The 6,000-nt window shown below is 32.4% G+C and overlaps 1 protein-coding gene across 3 annotated transcripts in view; it reads right to left on the bottom strand.

The window, feature by feature from the left end:
• Window positions 1-288: 288 nt before the first annotated feature.
• LOC148955726 (longitudinals lacking protein-like) overlaps window positions 289-6,000 on the bottom strand; it is a 31,576-nt gene continuing 25,864 nt past the window's right edge. For 2 of the 3 annotated variants that reach the window (XM_089103712.1, XM_089103720.1), the window contains exons 4-5: window positions 3,472-3,535; window positions 312-386 (exon numbers count right to left, since the gene is read on the bottom strand). The gene's annotated coding sequence lies outside the window, so the exon portion shown is untranslated. Of the gene's footprint in view, window positions 387-3,471; window positions 3,536-6,000 lie in introns of all 3 variants that reach the window. The other variant, XM_089103729.1, reaches the window with a different exon arrangement.

The following is a 6,000-nucleotide window of genomic DNA, read 5'->3' as shown; positions in this document are numbered from 1 at the left end:
TCCAATTTTCTCACAGTTTTTCCGTTGAAGAGAAAACACACACACTTCACGGAGGTATTTATTCCAATCGGCAACTGTATGTGAAGAAATACCAAACTCTTGTTTACACCAAGTCATAGACGTCAATTCGTAAACCCAGCAATAAATGAAACGAACTGCAGTAACAAATGGTATTTTACTGCTAGCAAACCACGTATTGACACGCAAATGTACCTTCTTCGAACATGACCTAGTTTTGCACTTCCAATAACGTAGCTTCTCGTATGAGTATAAGGTCATGTTGTGTCCATTGACACACTGTTTTGTTTCAGGCAATAATCCCTTATCCTGGAAAAATCTAATTGCCTCTTCTTCAGTCCTTGGCAAATTCCAAATGTGGCAATCCCCTGGAAAATTTAAATTTACTTATTAAATATTAAATCTACGTACTTTCTACTTATTTTTGGAGGCTTAAGTTTTCGTGCCGGCCAAGTATTTTGGTTTTCATTCTGTTGAATTATAATCCTATAATGTCTTATGAAATGGAAGGGTGTAATTGTTTTTAGCAGTGGCATCTTTGTCGGGAGCGACAAAAAGGAAATCTGAAAAATTATGAAATACCGTACCCAATTTTGATCCTGGTTGACCTATAAACAGCTAATTTATAATAATTGATCCTGGTTGACCTATAAAATAGCTAATTTATAATAATTGATCCTGGCTGACCTATAAACAGCTATGATATTATGATTGATCCTGGTTGACCTGTATACATCTAGTTTGAAAATATAAACATCAGTTTAAATGAATGAAATTATTTAAAGCCATAGGGCCATCCACATATAGTCCATGCATTATCCGCCCAGTTCGTAAGTTTAATATTTACTGTCAGCAGCTCAAGAGCCAATGAGATTATGGAGCAAATCAACTTCTTCCTTAGTCAATGAAGTAATATTAAGTAGTAAAGAGAGTCTGTAAGACCTACTGATGAGGTAATAGAAACGATGACTAAAAAGGTTTGATATCATTACTTCTGTTTTCTATGTCTTAGAGCTGGATAGCAATCCGTCTTATCTGAATTTTGAGGATTCTGAAGACAGCAATGACCCTCTCTTTTGCGAATCAGCTGAAAACGAGCACGATAGTAGTTGGGATGACAGCGTCTGCAAAATCCCTCCGCAATGAAGCCGAAGTAGACGTAGTTCCTAAATTTTCGGCTGAAAAGAGACGAATCAGGAAGAAAACCCCTGCGCCAGAGAATGACGTGGACTGGAAAGGGCAAATGCCAAGTCCCGACTCGTCTCTGGTTACTCCAATCGCATTCTTCCAAAAGTTTTTCGACTCTGAAATGTACTATCAAAGAAATGGAACAATTCCTTGGAATCCTTTAGCTTATGGGAAACGTAAAACTTCCCCACATATCTATGTACTGGGAAACTGCTACATGTTATCCTCCAGTGGCTAACGTTATCGCACGCGACCGCTTCAAAAGATTCAGAAAGTTTTTCCACGTAAATGATAGTTTTCACATGCAATCCAAATGCTCAGTCATATTTTTACGCGTTTCTTTGCCGTCTGAAGCTCAACAGACTTGGATCAGCTAGGTTTTTTTGTGCCAATCTTTACACTCCTAGTAGGGACTGCTGTTGATTGGGCCATTTTCATGGCATGAACAATCAAATAGTAATAATTGTTAAGACCAATCATGGCAGATGCTTCAGGAAGACTAGAGCATAGTAAGTGGAATGGCCCTTTGATGCAAGAAAGAATTGAGGAGACAGTGGCCATATACAAATCAGCATCGTATTTATTCCAATTCTTCTTCTCCACCCACCTTCATGTCTTTTGAATATTAATGTTCTATGATGGCTATAGATGAAAAGATAGTCCAATATTATATATATATATATATATATATATATATATATATATATATACACATATATTCTTGTGTATACAAGAATATACATATATATAAAAACGAGCCTTAATTGTGTATTTATTTATGTATGTATTTATTTTTTCTCAAAAATGGCTCCATATTTTTCCGGGAAAATTGGGATTCTAGGATTTTCTGGCCAAAAAATAATATTTATATAGGTCATAAGTTTGAGAAAATAGGTTAAAAGCCTTAATATTGGATAAAAGATTCATGTCCGTGACGTCATATTTATATGCATAATTTTTATAATGATGTCATGTACTACAATAAAAGTCTGTACTCATGTTATCAAGTTTCTGCGAAAAACTGCATTCAGGTGTAATGTAAACTGCAAAAATATTTATGGCGTCTGAGCAAGAATTTAAATGTTTTAATCCAAACTAGAAAAACACCTGAAAAATTTTGTTTTTCGTTAGATTTAATCTATTCGATACGTGATTGAGCTTACAGTTTTAAACGCAACCAGTTATATAAAGCTAGTAGAAAGAACCGAAAACGGAGATTTGCAATTACTATAAATGATGACTCTTTGGAACCACCCCCTGAGCTATCATACGTGATAAGACCAAGAGAATGGTTCGAAAAATTAAACTCACAATAAGTGAAAATTAACAACCTGGACCATCGATTGCGACAAGACAAATACGGAATATAAGACAAATACGAATTTGCAGCTAATGCAAAGGGCACAGCTAAATTGTCAGAAGCAATCAAATTCCAAAATGAAAAAAGATGAATGCGGTTAGAAGATGGTCTCTTTCTTATATAACGAACCATCGATGATCTATAGGACTACACCGCAAGGCAACCATGGATAATAATAGTAACAATAATTCATTTATTACCCACTATGAACAAAAAGAAGTGGAGTACATCAAAAACAAAAAAGCAGACTTGTACACCTAAGAATTATTTAGGACGTAAATTATGGTGTGCAGTAAGACCTGCAGATTCCAACAGCTTTCACGCAAGCACTTTTTCTCGTAAATCAGGGATACTGTATCGCGATATTAGTTGCCGGTTCCGGAACGACGAAAAAAGGATTAAAAACGTGAATTTTAACGTCTTGTATTTACATTCAATTATTACATTAGTATTCTTTCATTTCTAACAAATTATAATCTAAAGTTCTTCTAACCCAAATAGGTCACATGGAACATAATTCTCTTATTGTATGTCAGCTTGAGTTTTATCTGTTAACATAATTCCTTGGAGAAAAAGAAGACCGGCCGATTTTACTAATTAATTTTAGATAGAATTAACTTTTTTCTGTAGCAGCTGTTTTCTGTTGAATCTAGGTAAGAAATTATCTCTACAATTCCAAAGACAAAAAATAAATTATATACACCTAGTTTGCATCAATGAAATTTTTTAATAGTACATATTATGATCAAACCCCGCATTTCATTAGTCAAGAAGTACCAAGGTAGCCATAAATAAAAAAAATATTTGCTAATCATATTATCGTTAGCAATAAATAAACAAAAAAAAGAAAAAAGGAAGAAAACATTGCTTTACCTTACTCTTGAATTAAGAAAAGAAAAACTAACCTGAAGAATTTAAGTTTGTGTTTGGCATTCCTTCTGTCCTTTCCATTGACAGATTTCCAGTGAGCTTCAGAAAAATCAAAATTAATCATGTGAATGTGGGCACTTTCATTATAGAACCGGGATCGACTTGAAGTCCAAAAACACATAAATACGTCTCTTAGTAATACCACTATTGCTAATATAAAATTATAATTTCATTCAGTAAATATATAAAAATCGCCACTAACCACATCACCTCCAAATCCCAGGGCATGATATAGAAGAGGGAGGGAAAAATAATTTCAAAAAATACAAAGAAAATTTCCCTGTTCCCTCAATACAACAAATTAAGAAATTGGTCACTACAGTAGCATCTGTAATGACGGGACGGAAGTAGGGGGGGGGGTATCCAATAGATTGGGCATAAACAAGCTGGGTTTTTTCCCTAGATCCGCATTCTGTTTGCAAAGAATGAGGATTCACCTCAAACTCAAGTAAAAACACAAATAAGAAATCTGAACAAGCTGAAAAGCTTGACGCATTTGGAGAAAACTTTTCTAAAGACTTAGCTGTTGTAAATAAGAGATACTCAATGAGATTCAAAAGAAGAGGTATAATGAATTATTTGACAAAATGAGACTGATTTGCATGAATAGAAATAGCTAGATAGACATGATGAGAGAAAAAAAAACTGAAAAATTACGTTAGTAAAAATTTCCTTCATTTTTTCTCAGGAAGTTACAAAGTTGGGCAAAAATAATAAACATGCGATTTTCACTGATAGATTTAAGACATATAGTGGCATTATTAACTAAATAACAAAACAATGCAAGCAAAAGTCGGGATGAGGTTAAAGCTGGCAGAATTACACGGACTGCAGCTAAACAGCAATTAAAAAATCCATTTAATTTGTAATATATAAGTTTCTTTGACCTGCTGTCATATAAAGTATAAATGTTATTAACCTGGTAAATTTAACCAGGAGTGGTGACCTGGGGTTTTATGAACTTTCTTTTTTTCATAAAGATATAGTCTTCAATTTTAATAGATCCCATTTATCCAGTGATTGTAAAGAGACATTATAGAACCTATAAAACTATAGTAATTCGAAGAAATTATAGACATTAGTTTTTGTCTTTTTCAGTGAGTAATAGCAGTTCTGTGTTTAGAATATTAGTTGTAATTATTTGTTTTGTTTTTTCTCTTTCTTTCTCCAGTGTGTTTAGTTGTTGCTTTTTTAGATGTTTTTATTTAAACTGTTTTTTCTTCCTTAAAGTTCCCCTTTTTCTTGGAGAGAGGCTGCCGGGCATGAAGCCGAAACATTCGAATTTTTTTATTCATAAAACAAAAAGCAGGTAGGGAATTGTAAGTCAGTGAAAATTGTCCAAACCCCAATTAAATATTTTGGCCCTATATCTAAGGACGGTCCCTTCAGTAGAACACATATAAATCAAAACAAGACTTGGGGAGAGTCGGGCAGTTAAAGGTAACATTTTACTGTAACTCTTGTTTTATTTATATATATTTTGCCGAGGAAGGCCCTTGGATACGGGGCCAAAATATTTACTTGAAGTTTGAGCAAGTTTTACTATCTTAGAAATATTGTTTTACCTGCTGTTTGTTTTTAACGTTAATAACTTCTTAAAAAAAAAAAAAAAAAATGTGCCTTGACCTGTAAAGTAACAGAGGAAAGACTTAAGACTTCTTTAAATGGAAAAGTTCACAACCAATAAAATCCTCCTACCCCAAAAGCAATCACATTCAAAAAGCATCTCAAAATATGGCATATATATATATATATATATATATATATATATATATATATATATATATATATATATATATATTTATGTATATATATATATATATATATATATATATATATATATATATATATATATATATATATATATATATATATATATATATATATATATATATATATATATATATATATATATATATATATATATATATATATATATATATATATAGATGCTCTTCCTGAAAATAGGAAATTTTTTGAGAAAACATGCAGCCAAAAACACTTAAAATTGCCTGTAAAGTTTTTGAGACAACATGCAGCCAAAAACACTTAAAATCGCCTGTTGCAGAAGAAAAAGATTGAGAACCACTATTATATAGTTATTTCCTGACCTGTAGCTACAAACATGTAACTTTTTCTTTGATATGTAACAAAAAGTATGAAATACAAAGGACCTTGTTTGTTGTCTCATATCCTTGTTGTATGTACAAATACTAAAAGAAAAAGGTAATATGTGGCGTGAACACGTAAGAATTAAAACCTTTGATTCATGGTCGAAGTATAAAAGATAGAAATAGAGCAAGTAAGTTACTTTGTCTAAATCGTCAAGAGGTAGAGTTAATTGTTATAGCGTCAGTCCAAAGTTTCCCAAAAAGAATTTGGAAGTATGTAAGAAGGAATCAAGTTTCACAATCCAAGTTTCAAGCTTGAAACAAGGACTCTCTTTATTTTAATAAAAAGTGGTGCTATAACTTCTGCTTTTAAGACTATACAATTTTTAACGT

This window comes from Artemia sp. Qi Xiang Cuo, chromosome 2 (assembly GCF_049724085.1).
Source record: "Artemia sp. Qi Xiang Cuo chromosome 2, ASM4972408v1, whole genome shotgun sequence".
Classification (NCBI taxonomy): domain Eukaryota; kingdom Metazoa; phylum Arthropoda; class Branchiopoda; order Anostraca; family Artemiidae; genus Artemia; species Artemia sp. Qi Xiang Cuo.
This window is presented reverse-complemented; position numbering and strand designations above follow the sequence as displayed.